We start from the raw sequence: 23,710 nt of genomic DNA, 5'->3' as shown, positions 1-23,710 counted from the left end.
TTGGAGATGGGGGGCCTAAAAACCTGCCTGCACCAAATAATTCACAGCCCAGAAGGCCCTCGGGCCAGTCACAGGCAGGGAGTCGAGGAGGTAGTCCCACAAATGGGGTCCCCCGCTCCCCTGACTATGTAAGTCCCCGCTATAAGGGAAACCGACCAATCCTCGGTTATGTGTGGACTTCTCCAGCCCAAGGGGGGGATCCGGCCAAGCACCTAACCCAGGGAACTTCCCTCCCAACCTCCCACAGGAGGGCAGAAATTCTCCAAATCCTGGGCAGAACTTTTTCCCCAGGTATCCACCCAATTTCCAGCCCCAAAATCATCCATCCTTCTTTCCCCAATTCCCTGAGCCCAGACAACCTAATCCGGGAGAGGGGAGGCCAAGGGTGGAGGGGTACCAAAATCTTCCCAACCAGGGGTACTACCAGAGAAGGGATAGCTACCCTTCCCGGGATCAGCCCAGTAGAGAAAATGGAGCCCCGTATCAGCCTGAGCGGGTTTCACAACTTGAGCGCCAGGTCCAAAATATGGCACGAGATCTGGGTCACATACTGAGGGCTCAACAGAACCCTCAGATGAGCATGCCACAGCAGAATGCCCCAAACTCGGGACCTGGTGCTCCAGAACAATGACGGGGGCAGCACCCCGATAACCCACCGGTTCCCAGGGAGGAGGCACAAGGGGAAGGGGAGTGTAAAGCCTTGGAGGAAGCTTCCTTCCCAACTTGTAAACAGCCCCTGGAAAACCAGGAACCGGAAACAAAATCTCCTGCCCCTGAAAGCCTGCCTCCCAAGGAGCAGAGGGGGGGTAGGAGAAACAAAGGACCCAAACAGACCCACTTTGTGGAGGCGGTACAGGTCTTCCAATTTGAGGGAGAGGGATCCTCAGAAGATCCTGGGAAAAGGATCTTCTCATTCAGAGATGGGGGAACTCCTCCCAAAGAAAAATGGGTCCCAAGGGATTCCAATCCAGACTGGGGAGATATGGAGACTGAGTTACCGCCGCCCATAATCTCATCCCAGAACCCACAATACCGAAATCCCCTGGTTCAAACCCATCCTGGGGACTGCCTCCAAAAAGGGGGGGGCGGCCCAGAACCGGAACCAGGGGACCCCACAATGGCTCTGATCTCCAGTTGCCAACTTTTTCTTTCAGATTCCCAAGGCTCTCCACAGAATTCTGCCCAAATCTCTTTGCTAGCAATGTCCAAAACCAGAAAGTTAGGCCACCAGTTGTCCAAAAATGTGCATTATCTGTGCCCCCTTGAGGAGAAGGAGGGAAGATATTATGCCCCGGTACAAGTACAGGGGCAGGATACAATTTCGGCACTGGTGGACACTGGATCCCAAGCTACCCTTCTGTCCAAAAGGGCCTTTGATGAACTAAATGCAGGAAGGGGGGAGAATTACTGTATTCCTCTCACCTCTCTTCCTGGACAACTGCAGAACTTTGACGGGAAGGGAATTCCAGTTGAGGGGACTGCAGACTTGGACATTAAAATTGGGCAACACAAGGTGGGACACCCGGTCATAGTAGTGACTCCAGAGGGCACCCCTTGTTTACTAGGGAATGACCTCCTGAGAAGGTTGTCACCCCTAATAGATTGTGTAAACAAGGTCCTCTGGACCCAGACTAGCCGACCAATAAAATTAAAACAGAGTGTCAACCATGTTAGTTTAAACGGCACCTGCCACATGGTTGAACAAAAATCTGACCAAGTAGAATTTCACTTCCAGAACAACCAAATTCCAGACGTGACAGTAATAGCAGTAGGACAACAGACTGGTGATGGGGGGTCCTCTCTATTTCTGAAAATCAACCTTCCTTCCAGTTTAAGGTGGTATTCCACACTGGTAGGAAACACCCTGAAATTCTTTACTAATCCACAATCAGAAACTCCCACTCCTTTAGTCCAGAAAGATGTGAAATCAGCTCAGAGCCTGGCTGATATTCAGCAAATTGGAGAGCAGTTGTTCATCCCTGTTCAGTTAAATGATGGGAAGGACTCTGTTCTCGCTCGAGTGTGTGTGAACAACGGTAAGAGCTTCATCAGCGAAGCCATGTTCCGCCAACTCCCAAAAGATCCAGCCATTCCCACATTCAAACTGCTAGACAAATGGGAAATGGACCTGGAAGCACCTAATTCCAAACATCTCCTGCCAAGCAGCTGTATGCTCAAAATCTCCACTGTCAACAAGAGCAAAGTCCATAATTGTTGGGTCGTGCGAGACATCACTGCCGCCTTTTACTTAGGCAGTGACATTTTCAATCGCTTTGCCATTAGTTAGGACCTAATAAACTTCAAAGCTTGGTCCCGATTAGCGGATAATCCCATGGGCTTTGATGATCCAGAAAAAGCATTTAGGTCAGCTCAATTGCTACCTTATGCAGTTGAAATTCAGATCAAAGAGGAAGTCACCATCCCAGAAAGGACGCGACAATTCTCCCTGGAAGTGAAAGTTAAAAGAGGACAAAAATTGCGAAACCCTGATGCTTATATTCATCTAAATGCTTCTCTCCAACAGCAAGGGTTAGGGGTAAACCCAACACCATTAGTCAACATAGAACATGACACCATTCCAATAGAGGTGGATAACAGCGACTTACAGAGTATTACTCTAGCCGCAGGCAACACTATTGGAATGGCGGTTGATCCATTGATTTAGGAAATTAACTGTTAGGATCAATCCCCAAGGACTGTTTTGACAGTGACAGTGAGGACAATACAACACCAGACAGGATTTTCACCCGGCATGGGGGGAACTTCCTGGTGTACACTTCTTGCCCTTATGGTAAGGAAGATGTGACTTGTGACTTCAGAAGGGATGAGGTGATTTTCCAGGTCCATGAGGGCTGCCTTTCCCACCTGAAGCCTCCAGTCCAAATCAGCACTCTGACCAGGGACTTCTCCACCCAGCTGGAGGAGGCCGCTGAGATAGCAAAACCAGAAGTCTTTCCAGGCTTCAGGCAGATGGTGGAAGAGAGAGTTCACCTAGCTGATGCCTGCGTGACTCTGGATCAGAAGCAAAAGTTGAAACAAGTTTTCTTGGATTTCCAAGATCTCTTTGCGGTAGACTCATATGACTGTGGTCGCACCGACATCCACACCACAACAATTCCCACGGACCCTGGAATGACTCCAGTGTTTGTGAAGCAATATCGGTTGCCTCTCGCATCCATGGAGTCCCTTACTGAAATAATTAAGAACCTTGAGTCCCGGGGAATAATACGTCCAGTACACAGCACCTTCAATAATCCGGTGCTGGGAACATTGAAGCCAAACGGCGAGTGGAGACTCTGCACCGACCTTAGGGAGCTCAACAAACGGGTCCATACTTCCCGATGGCCTCTGCCCTACATTGACCAAGGGCTGGCCCAGATTCAGGGGTCACAGGTATTCACAGCAATAGACCTGACCAATGGATACTGGACCACGCCTGTCAGCAGGGAGGACCAATACAAACTGGCTTTTACCTTTGGGGGCCAGCAGTACACCTGGACCCGGACTCCCTTCGGATACCTCAACTCCGGCAATGAATTCAACAATTTCCTACATAAGGCCATGCCCGACCTGGGTGCGAGGGGTAACATGGCTTATGTAGATGATGTCCTCATCAAAAGTTCATTTGTGGAGGAACACATAGCGGAGATCCGTTATGTTCTGACACAGTTGAGGGCCGCGGGAGCAAAACTTTCCTTTCAGAAAGCACAGTGGTGTAGAACCGGTGTTAATTTCTTGGGGCATGAGATTACTCCTCAGGGTCTCTGTCCCCAAGAAAAGAAAGTGGAAGCACTCCAGAAACTGAAAGACCCCACAACTCTGCGGGAACTAAGGAGCCTCCTTGGACTGACTAATTACAGCAGAAAGTTCATTGAAGGCTATGCAGATTTCACTAGACCCCTGATTCATCTCATGAAGGGCGGGTCAAGTGGGAATGGGGTCCAGAACAATCCGAGGCAGTAAGACAACTCAAAAGAAGCCTCTCACAAGTGCCTTGCCTAGCTTACCCTGTCAGAAACAAGTATTTGTTCCTGGAGACAGGGTTCTCTAATACATGCTTGACGGCAGGATTTTACCAAAAGCATGACAAGGTCAATAAAATAATCTGCTATGCGAGCAAAACTTTATCCTCTGTGGAGGAAACATTCAACGATTGTGAGAAGGCACTCCTGGCAACGGTGTGGGCATTGAAGAATTACCGCCCGTTTATCCAGGGGGAACACATCATAGTGGAGACTCCACACCAGCCTCTGCAATATGTCCAAAGTGACAGAATCCGGGCCGGAAATGTGAGTAATTCCCGAATTACTTCCTGGATTCTGTCAATGCAAGGCTTTCCTGTGGAGGTCAGATATGGCCAAAACAAGAAGAGTCCCCTCGCGCAAGGTCTGGCTGACTTGCATGATTGTGCCAGAGAAAACTGTCTCGAGGACGAAAGTCTAAAAATCAAGGACAACACGGAGGCATACCTTAATTCCCCACACAAAGTCTTTGAAGAAGACAAGTGTGAGGGAATGCCCACTGTCTATGTGGATGGATGCTCGTACCATTTTGACAACAACGGGGAGAAAGAACTGGTGGCCGGCGTAGGGAATACCTGGGTGAAGGAGTTTCCAGAACCCTCTGCTGGATACAAAATTGGTCCCCGAAGTAGTCAGGTGGCAGAGTTGATGGCTGTGCATCAGGCCATCCTCACTGCTGTCCAACATCAACTCCACGAACTGGTCATAATCACCGATTCGGATTATGTACGGAACGGGTTCGTGGAGCACCTGGTCAACTGGAAAACCAGAGGCATGTTATGTGCTAATAACAAACCCCTGAAACATGGGAAGTTAATCCAAAACATTGATGATCTGGTCATCTCGAATGGGATGACCATCTACTGGAAGAAGATCAAGGGTCATTCCAAAGTAGAGGGACCAGACAAAACTGGAAATGACTTAGCTGATCAGCTGGCCAAAACCGGGGCCGTCCAAGGGGATCTAATCGAAATAGAGTCCCTGTTAGGGGAAATCCAGGTCACCGCTATCACTAGGTCCCAGACAAGTGCTCACAATGATTTTTCAACTGCACAATGGAGTAAGGAGACCCCTGATGCTGATTTAATTACAGCTCAGAAGGGGGATCCAATTATTGGTAAGTTTTACCAACACCTTGAGGACCCTGAGAACTTTCCCCTGACGGATACCAATTACATTGGGAAAGAGGACCTAAGAGTGTTGATGAAATGTCAAAAAATGTTCTGAATCCAAGACGGTTTGTTGGTAAGGAAATCCCAAGCTGGCCATGATCAGTGGGTGGTTCCTATCTCATTCCAAAGCCTGATGTTAAGTCACGGCCATGATGCGGCCACCGCCGGTCATAGGGGGTTTCACACAACACTGGAAATCTTAAGAGAGATTGCATACTGGCCACACATGGGGCAGGACCTCAACCAATACTTGAAGGGGTGTCTTGTGCTTGTGTGTGCACAATTTCAGCCATCATCCCTCACACACCCTGCGCCTCTCCAAAAGAGGGGGATGACACTGCCATGGTCAGATTTGCAAATCGACTTTGTAGGCCCTGTGATTCGCTCGTCTAGAGGAAACAAGTACATGTTGACCATTACATGCTTGTTTACCAAGTGGGTGGAATGTCTCCCAGCCCCAAACTGCAAGGCAGAAACAGCAGCTGCCCTGATGATTAACCACATCTTTTCCCGTTTTTGGTCTACCTCAAAGGATTGAGTCAGACAGGGGTAGCCACTTCACCAGTGAAGTAATGACAAAGATGTGGGAGATACCGGGGGTCAAAAGAAAGCTACATATTGCTTACTGGCCAGCTTCTTCTGGAGCAGTGGAGAGATATAACCGAACCATTGTGAGCATCTTATAAAAGTTTGTGGCAGATTCTGGGCCAAGTTGGGATATCCGATTACCTCTGGTCCTAATGGCCATCAGATCTACCCCTTCACCTCCAACCAAAATGTTGCCATTTGAGTTGATGACTGGACGCAAGATGGTACTTCCCCAGCATTTGCTCTACAGAACCCAAGAGCAAACGTTGATAAATGCCTCCACAACTCATGAGTATGTGGAGAATTTAAGGAAACACCTTCAGCATGCTTTTGCCTATGCTCAGCGGAATCTAGAAAGATCAGCCGAGAGCATGAAGACCCACTATGATTTAAAAACTACCCGATAGGAATATAAGGTGGATGATCGGGTCTATCTATACAATTTCCAAAGGAACCAGGCCAAACAGCGAAAATTCTTGCCTACATGGAAGGGACCGTTTGAAATTATAGACAAGATCTCCCCTGTTGCCTATAAGATCTGCATCCCCAAAGGCAGTCTGGCGGAAGGGGAAGACAAGTGGGTCCATATTAACCAGCTAAAGTGTTGCCATCCCAGGCACACTTTGCAGCAACTGGAGGAGTCCTCTGCAATACCAGAGGGGACCTCTCCAGATTAATTCAGTCCCACCCTAAAATATCCCACATATAGTCTCTAAAAATCTATACTCTTGTAAGCCACTGTCTTTGAATGTTAACTTGTATCTCAAAAGTAAAATGTTAGGTATGTTAAAGTATAAAATGTATATGTCTGCCACACCATTAGTAGTGATGGAAAAATGTCTACGATGAAACCTGGAGACTGGCCAAGGAGGACGATCCGGAGACCGGGAGCAGAGACCCAAGGGGCCCTGGGTACCGCCCAATATTCCCATCAGGACCGGCGAGGAGAACCGATCGATCCAACCGGAGGGAGGAAAAGATGCTGAACTGTGCCATCCATGGAATTGGAAGAAGAGGAGGCGAACATCCCAGATCTTGCGAGTTCCATCAGCAAAAGGACAGAATGGCCATCGCAAGAGGGGGGGCTTGTGGGATGTTTTTACCCATACATCCAAGCCCTACCATAAAACTGTCCAGTACTGGCATGGAAAACATCATGATGGCCAGAACTCCCCAGAGAGTGCACAGGGAAAACATGAAGAATAGGCTGCCACCCATTTTTGCCTATGTTGTGAGAACAGGAGGGCACTGCCTAAAACCACCATTGGGCTACACACACAGTAGCCTGAAACCATTGGGAATGGCAATGCTGATTGCCAAAAACGCAATTCAGAACTGTGGGGAATTCATTTTCTTAATCCCAAAAATGGTTGCATTACCAGTACTCACCATTATCAGAAAGCCGGCGTTTTAAAACCACCAGACTTTTGTGTAAAACTGAACAAATGAAACAAAACCAGACCAAGGAAAGACTTGCTAAGAGGTGGATACAATGTAAAACTATACTCTGAAATGACTTGAAGGAAGTAATTATTTAATGTATAGGTACAAATTGTCAGTTTGATTTGAATGTAGAAAACTGGGAACCAAAAGTGACATTTAGCTGAAACCTGGCTTAATGAAACTGGATTCTGCCTGACAACTACCCCCGACAGGAGAAACCTGTTCAGCAACTCTTCCCAGGCCTAGCTGCATCCTGCTGCCCCTTGCCAAAAGGAGTTGTCACCTCTCTGATTAGATTAGGGGTGGAGCAGGTGGGGACTACAGGGAGTTGAACAAAGGCCTGTCCTGGACTCAGGCAAATGTTATATTGGGGGCGTCGTAAAAGTGGCTTCCTCTTAGGGGAACTGGGAGGGGCAGTGCCTCTGCTAGCAGCTGAGCTTGGGGGAAGTGGATAAACCAGTTATTCCACCCTGTGATGTGGGAAGCCACACCCCTTTTTGACCAGAGCATAATTTTAAAAAGATAGATAACTTGTAGTGCGGACTTGTCAGAATTATATAAGTAATATCATTATTTTTGTGATTTTTCTGTGAACATTTTGAGAGGCGTTAGGACCCTGTGGTGTATTCTGGGGGGTTGCTAGCGGAAAATAGGGTCTCACTCCAAATGTCTGCATGTTAAAAATCTGACACTTCATCAATTAATGTCCATACTCCTTGCGCACATGTGTGTAATTTTGGGTAAATGTCCGATATTGCAAAACCAGTTAAAAAGCGCAAAATGTTGTCATTTTTGAATGCAACCACCCAGGAAGATCAGAGGCGGACAAGCATGGACCATAAGGAATATATAATGTGCACATGTAATTTCAACAAATTATATATCTGGGAAGGATGTATTTGAATCAAATATAGATTTGTGGGCAAACTGACCAGGGGAGGATCGTCTGACCCATAAACAGACTTCATCATGCTGACAATCCATTTCCTTCCCCCAATCATGGGAGAGGGGAGAATTGGGCCAATGACAAGCAGAGAGGGGCAGGCTTAGCTAGGCCAAGGCACACACCCATTTTCAAAACACATAAAAAGAGACTGCTGGGACAGGTAGACGCATTCAAATCCAGTTGCTGCGGAGCGTTTTGCGGGACCACACAACATCCAGAAGATACCAGTTCCAGACTGACTCCAGCTACATACTCCAGAACCTAGAACTTATACTTTAGAACCTAAATCAGAGGCCTAAAACCACAAGCTGAGTTCTCTGCAGCAGGCCTCAAATCATTGCAAGCTACTCACAGCTGGGCGAGCTGCTTGAATCCCTTGCCAAGAACTTTTGCCAGGACCAGTGCAGAGATCCAGGAGCCGTGCAGAGACCGCTGTATCCGGACAGACCAGACCAGAGATTCAGAGTGACCCAGTTCGCTGTGAGCAGAACCAGAGAGCTGACCCAGATCACTGTGAAGTGCCGAGACCAGAACCGGAGTCCAGTCCAAAACCTGACCAGATCCGTGGCGAGGCCTATTTCCAATTTATATTGTGAGTACCTAGCAGAACTGTGCAGAACCAATCTCTTAGTTAAAATAATCTAATCCAAACTATTTTAACCTAAGTAGAACAGCCTCCTAGAAATCGTGTCATCTGTCATTTGTAAAGCTGCACAACTGTCACCTGTCAATTCTGAAGCTGCAAGCTGTCACCTGTCATTTTGAGTTTACTTTAAATCCGAAAATATACCTTTATTTAATCGTCCGTATCTCTGGAACCGTTTGGGATAGGAACAACATTTTACTTTCCTCTGAAAGCTTAGAATCTCAGCTTTCCAACGAACTTAGAAACAACTACTCCTTATACTTTTGCCGTAATCACGATTCACGCACTAGCAAATTTTACCGCGATTTGCGATTTGGTTAAAAATCCAGCCACGTGTAACCATCAGCAGTCATTTCTTTCCTTGCTAAAAATTCATTTGCCTCTTAATCACCATCTCTGAATCATTGCTAAAGTGAGCCTGAACTCATCCCAAGCATCTCTCACTCACCCTGAACCTCCTAAAGGGAATTAAAAGCATTTTCAGCATATTTCTCACTTCATTGCCACCACATTCAAAGCACTTGGGCCTGTGTTTTAAAACTCATACCGGTTTTCTCTAAGCTTGCTGGGGGGAACTGAATTTCGTATTGTATTTGATTGCATTCCTGAGAACTCTGTGCTCCTCTTTCCATCTAGTTCCATGTCTTACATTGCATAGGGGAGGGGGGTGAATTGCCAGAGAAAAAGTGATTATATTATCTTTTGCTAAAATCATCTCAAGTATTTCTGTACTGCATTTTATTCTTCATTGCTTTTCCCTTGAAATCATAAAAGTATTTTTGCTACTTGATCCATCCTATACTAACTCCTCATTGATTATAAAGAAGTGTGTTAGTGTCAGATTACCCATTGTTGATTAACATTATATTTATAAGGGCGATATCGATTATTAATTTATTATAAAAGCGTGGTATCTATATTTTGTTTTATTTCTCAAATAAACCTTTTAAACTTGCAAAACAGAACTACTTCTTGGCTCAGTGGGGACAGGGGGATTCTAAGAGAGGGGTGTTATATAGGGGTAGTCATCCAGAACTCACGAACTGGACATAAAGATATATCAATAAGGGTTTCCATTCAGTATCCCAGACTATTCATTGACGTAGCTGTAGTGTTGAATTGAATCTTCTTACGCCGCCCAACTCGGATTGAGGCCCTAAATCTGGGTTGGACTTTTGTATTTTAAAGCTTTAAATGCTTCCAAAACACTTGCTTGTGAAATTGTCGTTTATAAACGTGCAGAAAAACCTTTGACTTTTACAAAAATGCAAAGTGTTTTTTATGTCCAACGAGCAGACTTTAAAATATGCTTGCCCGATTCCTACACCATCTCGTCTGCTCCCTTCTGCCTACCACTCCTTCCACTCAAATGTCCTACATAAGAAGAAAGATCAAGTAATAGGCTATAGGATGCCACCAGCATGCAAGGAGGCAAACTTCACAGAAGACAGTACAGTAATGTACGAGATATTGGATGATTTGACCAGGATCACTGCGTTGTCTGCTGGCAAAGTCAGGATACAAGCATGCATGCTTTGGTTCCTAATTTGGATACTTATTCATTGCCTGGACTAACAGTTTATGCTCATCGTTGGAGGTGATTGCCTAGGTTTTACAACACCCCATCTGAACAAACCAATTTCTAGACCTTCATCATAAGGATGACATGTTCGATTATATAGCAACCCCTATCTGGTACAGGTACATTGCTCATAATAATATATCACAGCGAGAGCTGAAACAGACTAAAGTCCAGCAAGGCAGGACCAAGGCACTGAGTTGGATTCAAGGGGAATATGAGAAGGTGTAAAACAAAAATGGAAGAAGAGAAATATTCTGAACTAATAAGATAATTGAGTGTAAGGTGGAAAGCCATCAAAGCATATCCTGGAAAGAAAACAGAGAGATCAGCTTCAAAGGGCTAAAACCAAACAACAGAAGGAGGTTCACCAGAAGATGTTGCCAAGCAATCCTCTAAACACAGCCCCACATAATGATAGTAAAGCCCAGTTTCCACCTGTAAGTGTAGGTCCTTGCCCATTTTATTTTTAATATCTGAACTGGAGGCCATCTTGGATTGATGAATATTTCCCTAAATTCCTATATTGGAACCAAGTGATCCCCTTTTCCCTTGGTCACTGTCATGTCTTTCCACCCATTTTCTGTCTGGGCTAGATCTTCCAAACTCCTGGCACTCCCCTTCTCGTCAACCTCCATTTCTACCTTACTTTTGTCTCTTGGATCCAGACAAGCTGTGGTAGCCTCATGAAGGTCAAAGTAGTTGATAAGTTTGTTCAGTTGGGATAGTGGGATATTGCTAATTTAAATAACGTTCCTGCCTAATAAAATCAATGGACCCTTATTTTCCTTCTGCTGTGAGAAAGATTAAGTCACCCTCCTTCATGCACTTGATTGCCTTTTTTCAGTTTTTGTTAATTTATATCTGCCTCAATCTTTCTTGTTGCACCACTATATTTTCTAAACCTGAAACACCATTTTAGAAATGGTATATATCTAAATTATGTTGTGTCAAAGAAAGAATACAGTTTAATTTCCTTCGAAGTTCAATTTCTACACAGTAATAAATGTCATTTTCAATCCTCCATTAATATCTAAGTTTTCTGGTTAAGTACAAATATAACTGACAGAAAAAACTTGGTATCTCTTATTGATAAAGCTGCTATTGATACATTTTCTTGTATATCTGGTGGTATTCAATCCTCAATATGTGGGTTCACCTGAAATAACAGTGTAACATAGTGAGTGGTGACTTAATAACCATACAAAACCCACACAGTAGCATTTTCTGTACACTGTATGCTCTTTACTACAGCCTTTTGATGTGGCCAGCCAGAACGTTAGCCTACCCATTAAAGTGCTGAGCAAGGTACTGATGCTGGTATATCTGTTGAAAATAGTACTATCAAACATGATACCTGAACTGTCTGGAGATGTGGGGGCAGGGCAACTTGTGAGGAAATAGCTCTTGAGCTTCCGAAAGGATCCACTCATTGATCCAATGAAAGGGAAATGGAGTACATCTGCCATCCTTTCTTGACATATGCGAAAGGTGGCAAAGTTCTAACGAGCATGTGTGTGAAGTTTATGAGGAAAACCCAGTGTGTGGCTTAGCACAAGAGGAAATACTTTTAATGTCTAAGGGTGAACTAAAGAGACACTTGAACGTCTTGAAACAATAAGAAAAAGTCTAAAGGCCAGAGATATTCACATGGGGGGCCTGATTTGTTGCAAACAAGATTTTTTGGAAAGAACACACTCATTCTCAACATTTTGTGACAATAATTCAGGGGGTACCATGATGAGCTTTCATCCAGTGATAAAATCGTCATGGGAGGCTCTTTGACATACTCTTTGCCCAGTTTTCTTACAGTATGCATTGGTATCCCAACAAGTACTCAGAAGGCACATTGCAGACCAGATGGCTGATGGCTATGTTCTTGAAAGATGTCACCTGTATACTGTTCGTTCTTTACTACAGACCTTTGACATGTCTAACCAGACAGCTAGCATATGCACCAAAGTACTGAGCAAGGTACTGCTGCTGGTATTTCTGTTGAAAAGAGTACTGCTGAACATAATACATGAATGGTCTGGTCATGCAGAAGAATGGGAAGTTGCAGAAGAAGGGGAACTGGTGAGGAAACCGCTCTGGACCTTACAATAGGATCCACTTGTTGTTTCAATGAAGGGGAATAGAGAGTACCTTCTTGTATCTTTTCTTGAAACGTGGGCAAGATGTCAACTTTATAATGGGCATGTGTGTGAAGTTGATGTGGAAAGACCCAGCATGTTGCCAAGCCCAAGAAGACATGCTATCAATGTGTATAGGTGCACTAAAGAGAAACTTGAAAGCATAACTGAAACAATAAGAAAAAGTTACAGGTCAGAATTCATTAGCCCGTGGTGGGCCCCCATTGCTGCAAAATAGGTATTTCAGAAAGAACACACTAATTTACCATCAACTTCTGATACTAATTCAGGGTGCACTCTGATACTCTTTCACATAGTGGAAACAAAACATGAAAGTCTATTGGGAAGACTCTTCTTTCAGTCCGACTTGCTGTATGCATTGGTGTTCCCACAAAAGCTGGTCTTGTCAGATGCCATCTGGGCAGTAGTAATGACACACTTAGGTCTGGCTTGACAAGTGGTCACTGTGACCATGCATGCTGGTTCAATTTGCACATTAGCTGTAGAAGCACTACACTGGGGTCAGTCTAGGGTGCAGTTTGAAGGTGTCTTTTACAATACTTGTGATATTGTCGCACACCCCACAGGATTGTGAAATGACACGGACCTGAGAGAGCTACACAATGAACTGTCGACCTACTGCAAAGTTAGATTCCACTCCAATCAATTAGAAGACAACACAACAAATTCTTCACCTAATGAAGATTTGTGTGGAAGCCAGATACAGTCAGGCAAAAGCGGAAGCATCTGGAAAAGTGTTGGTGACTTCTAATCTGACAGTAGTGGCTGAAATGCAACCTTCATTGACACTCCATCTTGTCAGATTCTTTGAGGCATTTTATTGCAATGTATCAGTAGAATTTTCATGTTCGCTTCACCGCCTACTTCCTAGTACCTCACAAGCTGGAGGTAATGGCATTTAAAAACAGGAGCAAAATAAAGTTTAAGAAAACATTATGTATAATGCATTTAGTTACATGGTAACCTTTTAACACTACACACAATAGGAAAAATGATAAAGTTATCCGAAAAACAAAGCGATGAGAACACATTTTCCATCTTTAGTCTGACAAATTTGATGGCAGGGTGTTCTATGTTCTATATTATTTTTTTCTTGTTTGTTAGCCACATCTTCATTTGCATTTAACAGTTGCATTTGTAGTGTGCTGCTTTCAATACTTGGACCTGTGAGGGGAAACACTGTAGTTTGCAAGGCTAACATCATCACTATGGACAGTTGGCCCTTTGGAAAAACTGTCACAAAAGGGTTCCTGGAGAATCCATCCATCAGAAGGGTCATACCATGGCAAACGCATGCTTGCAGGCAATATTTTTTTTAAGACAATAACACGATTTTATAAGAGCATTCAGCCCATGGAACCTTGTTTGCCCTACCACCTTAAGAAATCATACACATCCCTTGATCATATGAAACTCTTTCAGTCCTATATTTGTCAAATAATAATTATTTTTAAAAAGGTATTTGACCATGCCATGAATTGCCACACAACACAAACCTTTCCTTAATTATAGTACACTTATTGATTCACCAGCTCTGAAGCCTTTTACTAAAACAGGGAACATATAGTGTGTCCATTCTCATGCCTTTGTGACTAAAAATTGCATTGAGAAAAAGCATGGTTGTCTCTTTTTTAATTCATTAACACAACTGTGAACGCAACATTTGCAGATTTGGTTTTTAATGTGTTGGATGCATGACATTTCAAGGAAACCACAGAGATAAAGCACTCCCTGTTTTCTACAATTTAATATCTTTCTCAAAGCTGCAAATGTCAACACTTGCTGTTGACCAGTAAGAGTTGCAAATAACACATTACACATTGAAACTGTTTTATTTCTCGTCTATTAATGAATAAACAAATAGTTTTTATGTAAAATTAACCATCCTTCAAAATTAGCGATTATTTGCATTGATGTCTATGACTCAGTTAATTATAGTTACCTCCAAATTAATGTTCAGATGTTCAATTAATGTGGTTCCCACTAGCCTTGCACCGGTAACCCAAAGTATTTCTGTTTTGTCATGAATGGCCCCACTAGCCACCATTTATTTTTTCTTCAGTCGTGGTTACATCACACACATTTGCACGAGCGTCTTTGGTAAAAGCCTAAAGGTGCATGGGTTCTCCATTCAAGTCAGTAGAGAGGCAGGCCACAGATCAGTATCCGTATAAGAAGGCACACGCACTCCATCAGAGAAACAAAAGGCTGAGGTTTGAAGGAGGTCAACTTTTTCAAGTGGCTGTTGCTTTTGTGAACAAAGAAACCAATTGCTTTTTGGTTTGCAATAAATCAACGGTCAATATTATATATAAAGCAACATTATAGGATGAGCTCACCCTGATAACAAAATAACTCTTATGGTGTGACTATTTAGAATGTTAGCAGAAATGGCAATTTTTACATCGTTGGGACCTTAAGAATGAATAAGTTGCCCAGGACCAGACACTTAAGTCTGTGCTGAAGATGGGATTTGCGCCCAATCTAATATGTTTGCATGTGTCTTTAACACTTCATTAGATAATATAATTACCTGTTTTTTAGACATGAGTCAGAAATTGCACAAATCACATTTATTATGTATTTATTTATTAGTCTTGCGCTGAAGCCCGCAGGCTTCAGGGCGCACAAACACAAACACAGGAAACAGAACAAAAACGACGGGACAGGTGACGAAGGTGGGCAAGAGAGTCAGAAGCGGGGAAGGTTTGATTTCAGGGAGGCATGACTGAGGAGGGCGTTAGTTGAAAAGGACAGTTTTCAATCTCTGGTGAAAGGTATTGTATTCCAAAGGCAAGGTATTCCAGACAACTGGAGAGGGCGAATTTAGGGATGTTGACCAGCGCCAAGGCAGAGGAGCTCATCTTCCTTGGTGGCTCATAAAAGTACACAAGTTCTTTAATAAAGACTGGGGCAGTACTATATACAGCCTTATGGGCTAGAGAGGCAGTCTTAATTTCCAGCCGGGAGGACACAGGGAGCCAATGACGAACTTGCTGGCCAATTAATTAAATAGTTCTCCAGAAACGTGTTTTTTTTTTCTCTGCAGCATGTATTGTTTTGGCCACTGACTTAGACACATGCCAAACATCAAATTGAAGCCTGATCATTGGGAACCACACTTGCACGACATTAGCTATTCTTGCGTGTCTGATGGTGGCTACAAGTTCATCTTCTAAACCTCTGGATTAGAGATGTTCAGTAGATTTGATAAAGCTATGCTTCTGCATCACAACAGATGAACTACATTCTGCAACCTCAAGGTTTGTGTAACTTACAATGGTTCTAGTGCACAAGTCTCCTGGAAATGACAAGTTTCATATTTCGTTCTAAATCCAGAGCTTTCACCCTTACATCACCTGTCAACCAAAGACTTTTTCCAGCCAATGTATTGCCCAGTGCTGCATGCTCTAGTCGCCATGTGTCATCTGTTAAAGGGAAGAGGTATTTGAAAGAGTTATTTGAAACAAACAAAGCATTTACTTTTGTGTATCTTTATATGCGCTTGCATTATTAAGTTGGTTCCAATTACATGTTTTTGATAATTAATCCATGGTATGCCACACGTTGTACCCTCAGCTGATGTGTTGCATTTCAGCATTTTCAAATTATCCAGCGGCCAGTCTCTCAAAAATTATATATTTAGGTTCCTACAACAGACCCTCATTTAGAAATCCACGTTCCTCTGCTCAAACACAGCAGTTATTTCTTTTATTCTGAATATGCTGTAGACTGGGTCAGTTTCCTTATTATACAACATGTTTTCAAACTCTTCTGAAGCTTCTAAAAAGACGATTTCTGTTTAATGGGATCTAATCCTTGATATTGAAAAAGTGGTCAGTTAAACATGTAAGTGTAGAGTAGAAATTGTCTTTGGGAACATTCCATAGATATGTTTGGCATTCAGCAAAACGTCTGGCAAATGTCCATGAGCATTTTTAATTATTACATTTCCTGATGTTTTTTATTGCTACTACATCAAATCTGTCCAAAATCTGTGTTTTTGGTCTTTCTTTCTTTAGGCATCTATTGCATCTATTGGAAAATAATATCATTTAACATTACAATCAGTGGGTGATGCCTTGGTCTTTACAATCATATGTCTGAATACAAACATTTTAAACTGATGGAGCAAATGTACTTTGGAAAAATGAATGCCAACATAATCGCAAGTGTAAGCACAGCGAGCTGTGTATAATTGCAGTGACAAGTGACAGTGGAATAATGAATTGGAGCCAAAACATGCCTGCCACACTGCCACCCATTAGGCAACACTGGGGGTTTACCTCCAGATCAGAGCACACTGGGCAACGCATTGTGGGTTTGCAAATTAGCCGAAATGCTACTGTTTAGCTTAAGAAGGAACTTCAGAAGTGAAAACTGATACATAATAGGTTAATTGCAGTCTCTTGGTGCTCAACCTTGTTTTTGTAGGACGAGAGGTCTGTACAACAGACCTTCTGCATGTACCAGTCTCATTATAGAAGAATACATATACAATGTGATATTTCTGTGGGTGCAGAGAAAGCACTGGCTGTTCTTGTCTCCTCCAATGCACAAGAAATGAAAAGTAAAAGCCAAAGTTATCATATGAGGGCATGAGAAGGAACAGTACAGGCCTACACTCTAAGTATACATACATTGCTGCCATGCTTGTTGAGAATGTTAATACATGAGAACATTCATGCTGCTACACAAAGCAACTGTGACTGCAATGCTTGCATGGACCTCAACGTTTCAGTCGGTACTGGGAAAGCACTGGCTGTCTCCTCTTCCCATGCAGTCGGTACTGGGAAAGCACTGGCTGTCTCCTCTTCCCATGCAGTCGGTACTGGGAAAGCACTGGCTGTCTCCTCTTCCCATGGACAAGAAATTAAAAATGGTTGAAGTGTAAAAGGCACCGGTATCACAACCCCTAGTGTTTGATATTTTCCTATAACTCTTAGCAGATGCTGCTTAAAGCTCCTCCTTCATAGTGGCACCAGGCAATTATATTTGGCACTATATCAGACTGTGCAGACACACGGAAGGTTCATGACTTTGGACATTGGGCAGGCCTCAGGTTACTGCAATTTACAAAGTGTATGGGCTGTGGAAATACATTTCACCAGGCCTAGACACTAATCAGTCAGATATTATTGACATGCTGGCTCAGAACGCAAGAGAGCATTCACGCTATACTACAAAGCAACAGAGACTGCCAAACCTCTATGGGCTGCAATGTGTCAGACCGAGAAAATTACTGGCTGTAACTTTCTCCTCCTACGTACAGAAATGAAATAATTAAAGATTAAATTGTACAATTATGACATGTGGATATTGGATGGGGCAATACATTCCAATAGTCCTAAACACTAAACTGGTAGATATTAGTCACATGTTTGCTCAGAATTTAAACAAAAGGGAGTATTCATACTTCTGCAAAAAACATCCATGATTGCCATGCCTGCATGGCCTGCAATGTGCCGGAGTGTAACCAAACAGTGTTGGTTGCCATCATCTTTTCCTGGCGAAAAGTAATGAAATGAGCCAAGATGAAAAGGGACAATTGAGCAGCGTAGTACAGAGTGCACGTGCAATGGAGAAATATGTATGACTCTATCATTATCGATTGTATACACAATGGCATACATTGAAAGAGCATTGGAACAGCAGTAGCAAGCTATCTCATATTCCGTCTTGGTTGGCCCCTTTTTTTAAAGAATCCTCCAACTCATACATCTCTGCAATTAAATGTTGGCTGAATACATGGAAGAGATGTCCTCATGTAGCTCCCGGAACTTTGTTTGTGTCTATCGATGTAGTCTGGTTGAATGCCAAAGTTGAGTAGCCATGGCTAGGTCAGAGGAATATCTTTTGGGAACATATGTTGTACCCTACCATGCATCTTGGTATCATAGTGTTGGCATATTTGATGATGAAGCGAGATGGCATTTTACTAGCAAAAGAAAGTCTGAAATAAACATAAGTACATACTAGAATACACAATGCAACTGACAAAAAAAACATATAATATAAAAATGGTACAATGGTACTGCAAGACTCGTCCTTGGCCTCAAGCCCAGAGATCACATCTCTCCAAGAATTACATCTCTGCACTGGCTCCCATTGGCGGCGAGGATTACGTTCAAACCCCTCTGCATTGTCCACAAGGCCTTCTGGGGCCAGGGACCTCATTAACTTCAACTCTCACTTCCTACATATCTTCCTTCTCGAGCTCTTTGCTCATCCGCCTCGAACGCCCTCAGGGTTAGTCGCTTCTCCAAGCAGCGAGTTGGTGGAAGATCTCTTTCTTCTGCTGGGGCCTCCCTCTGGAACAGCCTCCCTGCCTCCCTGAAACTTGAGGAGAACCATTTCCGGTTCCGGAAGCACCTTAAGACATTCATCTTTGCTTCTGCTTTCTCTCCTCCTCTCCCCTGCTGAACTCCTGGCTGAATCTGAAACTGCACTGGTTCACTGTCTACCCTTTTATCTCGAGCCCAAATCCCACCCCCCCACTTACACACCTGCACTACCCCTCTGGCAACCCTTGCACCCGGGGACTGTTTCAGTATCCCTACAGCCCAAACTAGCACTTGACAGCAGATGTCTGCACTTACCCTTGCACTTGCCACCAGCTGGCTTCACTTCCATTCATTCAATTTATTTTCTTTATTTATTTTACTGTCATCCTATGTACTGCTTTTCCCCATCTCTTTCCCCCTGCACTTTTCCCCTTCCCCCCTCCCCTGCACTTGCACGATCTCAATGTCACCTGGCCTAGTAGGATTGCTGACTCTGTCTTCCCTCTTTTTCCTCTCCCTTGCCTCGTCACACCTTGAAACACTTGTGTATAGGCACGTTATAAATGCCATATCATATCATATCATATCATATCATATCATACAAGTGGTCATATTTCTCTGCAAAGTCCAACATTATCATTATCATAATTGTAAACACAATTAACTCCATAGTGGAAATTCATTTTTTGTATATTTTGGAATTTACATCATCTAGTTATGAGGAGGAATCCTAGTCTATTCACCAAACTCTAAAAAAACAAATAAATGAGAAAAATGGTTACTTACTGTAGTGCTTTGAGTATATTTGTTTGTATGAGTGCAGAGAGAGGCTCTATAGAATGTGATGAGGTATGTGGAACTTGGGAGACCTGGAGGTTCCAAGATAGTCAGTTAAGGACTTGGAGTAAAGATGGGGACCAGAGTGGATGCGTGCAACCTTCTCTCCCACCCCAAACCATTTATGCACTAAGACTAATAAAGCATCCTTTCCGTGTGTACTTACCTGGGTCAGCCCGGTCCTTCTCCTTGTCTTCTTAGCTGGCCCAGATACGTCACTTACATTTACTGCTTGGTGTCATGGGAAATGCTGCCATGGATAAAAGTGTGCATCCAATTGAATCCGCAGTAATGATACATTTTTCACATCACATACTATTTTATACTCTGTGTTCTTGACGTGGTAATGGTAAATGTGGCTGGACCCTAGATGGGCAGTCCCTCGTTGTTTGATGTATTTTAATTGTCTTCATTTGCTGTGCAAGTCACACTATCTGCATAGATGACTACACAGTGAATGGGGGGCGGTTTGTGGAATGTCCTTTAAGCTATTTTATCTTTTGAGAAAACAAATGGACCCAAGTGTTCAATGGCATGAAGATGTTACATGATTTGATCAAGATAGTATGTTGACAGAAGTAGTGATGTACGTCACTGAAAGAGTTTTATCAGCCCCCAGAGGTCCTACACCCAGAAGGGACATCCTGGCATATGTTACTTAGAAGTCATTTTCTATACACTGGTCTAATGAAGTAGTCATCCAACAGTAGCTATGGACTAAATGGAATGTTTTTCCACCTAGACACGCAATGTGTATATATGCCTCGGACTGTGGGTGGGCACGTTTTGGCATGACTTTGAAACATGTACACCTTTGATAAGTGAATTGATGTTTAAAAGAGGATTACTGTGACCTTATGTAACATTTTTACCACACCCCAGTGGTCGCACAACCTGGTCAATTCAATTAGCAAGTGCTACAGTATAAAGTGGTCTTTTGTGGTATGAAACATTTAGGTGGAAACTGGAAGGGCTATTGTTTTTTTGTGTGTATTTTAATCATCTCACTTGACCCAGCCAGACACATGATGTATGTTGATGTCTCGGGCTCTGGCATTGGCACCCAGTAGACACATCATCCATATGACTTGGTTCAGGATCAGGATGTTAATCTTTTGTGTCAATATATTGCACTGTTAATACTTGACTTTGTTTTGCTTCTATTTCTTCATCTGTGTACTCTGGTTCAAACATAAATAAGTGTAAACCATTCATTGTAAATTCGAAAGGCGCTGTTAACGACGCTGAGTAAAATGTATAGATTAAACATGTATTATTGAAAAGGATTATACATGATGAAACATTGGTTATCACACAGTTTACGAAATTAACACATTAAGGGCTTCATTCATGGATTCTTTTGCGTGCTGTAAAGTGACTTTGTGCACTTTTGAGCATGCAAAACTCCTTTTCCCCATTCATGGATCAAACTTTGCGTGTATTTCAGGGACTTTGGGTGGGTCTGACACATCTTTGTGTGCAGTTGACTGCTTTGCTCGACGCTCCACGGAAACAGGAGATGGGCCTATGCAAAAAAAATCATGGAACCCAACGTGCAACCTCACGTTGGGAAAAGTTACGCTCAAACCTGGTGGACTCACCGCTACATGATAGGAGGAGCAGAGCACTGCGCATCGGATCCATTGCGCAAAGTTATGATTTACATAGCAATGTGGGGGTGAGGGTATGTAGTTGAGATGCTGCTTAGAGTTAGGGGTGATCGTATGCAGGTTAGAGGTATGCAACCTTGAATTGTGTGGGTTTGCACACAGGTTTACCGGCCGCTGCCTTGAGTTACACAAAATGGTATGCAGCTTATCAGGCTGCCGTTTTGGGTTACAGGGTTTGTACACAGTGTTACTGGGGTGTTGCCTTGGTTGAAGGGGATGGCCCACAGTATTATCGAGTTGCTTGATGGTGGAGGTCAGGTAGGCACAAGGTTGGTATATGTTGCTGCTTTTGGTTTGCGTGTTGTGTGCGTTCCCGTCTCTACTTGCGATTCGCGGTTCAAATTCCATGAATACGTGGAACACGCAAAACCAGCGTTTGCGTTCAGGTAGGCGGAAATGGGTTTAAATACTGTGAGGCACTTTGTGCTTTTTTTCTGAATTGGTCCCTTAGAGTCATATGTAGAGAAAATGTAAATAAACTTTGTAAAATCTCATATCTAAAAAAAAAAAAAAAATCGCATTGCCTCAGAATGTTTAGTGAAAGGCAGGCAAGATAGCGGCAGATCCTTTTGTATTTGGAAACATTTAAACCAAACATGTTAAACACTCTCCCTGACTGATGCAGAGGATTATTGAGTATGTTGTAGTTTCACCAAGAAGAAACAATCACGTGATAAAGCCACTTTAAGTTTAACTCGCTGAACAAACAAGGAGAGACATGCGTTTTAAAACGGCGAACGTCAGCCAGCTTCACCAGGGTGTGGCGCATGCCCGGGTTTATTCCACGATAACATCCAAACTTAACTCGCCCACATCTGATTGCATTGCAAACAATGGCTGTGTGACAAATGCATTGAAAAGGAAATCATGATCCCTAGAAAACATGTACATGCTTATGATGTGTGTAGTCATGTACCGATGATTCATTGTAAAACGTTGCGGGGGTGACCAGTATTTTGACCTATCTTTCCCTGTCCACCTTCCATTACACTACCGTATGTTCTCCATGTGTTCAGACCTTTGTGCATCGTGTCATGATTGTTTTGGACCTCACTGAATGCTTTGAAGTGGTCCTATGCAACCAGGACCGGACTGGCCTACAGGGAACTCTGGACATATCCCAGTAGGCCTTTGCACCCTGGGCCTCTTTTTTGTGGTATTTCCAAATTCTCCCATAGGAAAATGGTTGGAATTGCTGAAAATGTGTACAATTAGGCCACTTTGAAAATTATTTCCAGGGCCTCTTTTGGTTCCCAGTCCACCCCTGTTTGCAACGTGGTAATATATATATATAACTACTAAATAAAATAAAGTAAACAAAAAAGTCTGCCAACAAACTATCAAATTCTGTTTTGGTGGGGAAACGCCAAGAGCGAGTGTGGTATTTTTCCTGGAGAAAATACCACTCACCTTTTCTTTCATAGCTCAAAAAAAGATACGGATCAAGCATCTGTACTTTATGTTCATCCTGAAATGAATCAACAGGGCGGACGTGACACAAAACCAAAAAAAAAAAAAAGAAAATCCCCATCGTAAGATGCTTTTTGAAAAAACATGTTTAGGTATAAAAATGTTCCTATTCCTCCTCTATTTGAATTACTGAAAAGCTTGCAGATTATTTATTTTGACTAAACCTAACATAATCTGACATGCAATCATCGCCAGAAAAGGCACACAGCCGCTAGATAAACTGAACGATGAAACTAAGCCGATTTGTCAGCCAGAAAAGAACTGTGGTGGAGATTTGCAAACATTCTTTAAGAAGTTTTACTGAGAATCGCAAAATACCCACTAACACTGAATACTTCTTTCACAGCTCAGAATGACTACCGCAAAGTCTGTTAAGACGATTTTTTTAAGGCAAAGTATTACATACAACTCATGTTAAATTTACTGAAAGGCTAACGCTCTTTCCATAATCCCTTGGTCTTTGAGCGGGGAGACTAGAATATGTGCGTATGTTACTTTTGGAGTTAAGAAATATTGCATAAACGTGTTTTAATGAGAATACCTCTTGAATATACGTTTAGCTATTGCATTTTCATGTTGGTTTACTCTACTTGCAAGGTCAATTTTCTCTAAATATGTGTCTTTTTTTCGTCATCTCTTTGAAATAGTTCATTTTGTCTTCATTGAAGTAAAATAGGGGAGCACTAAAACTCACACTGTAAATTCTAAAATATATCACAGTATCCATATCTGTTTATTGCTTCCATGTTATATGTGTAAGCTTCATTGAGGACAGACTTTTTAACAACAAAGCACTTTGGAGCTTCTTTTGCTCCTGCAGTACCGAAAATGAAACGCCTAAAAGCTAGGTTTTTACGTATTGCATGTACTGTACTCCTGTACTGCACTATTTTCATGCAT

Source organism: Ambystoma mexicanum, chromosome 10 (genome assembly GCF_040938575.1).
Source record: "Ambystoma mexicanum isolate Mex_15411 chromosome 10, UKY_AmexF1_1, whole genome shotgun sequence".
Taxonomy (NCBI): domain Eukaryota; kingdom Metazoa; phylum Chordata; class Amphibia; order Caudata; family Ambystomatidae; genus Ambystoma; species Ambystoma mexicanum.
The sequence above is the reverse complement of the archived record's forward strand: the minus strand, read 5'-3'. Positions refer to the sequence as shown.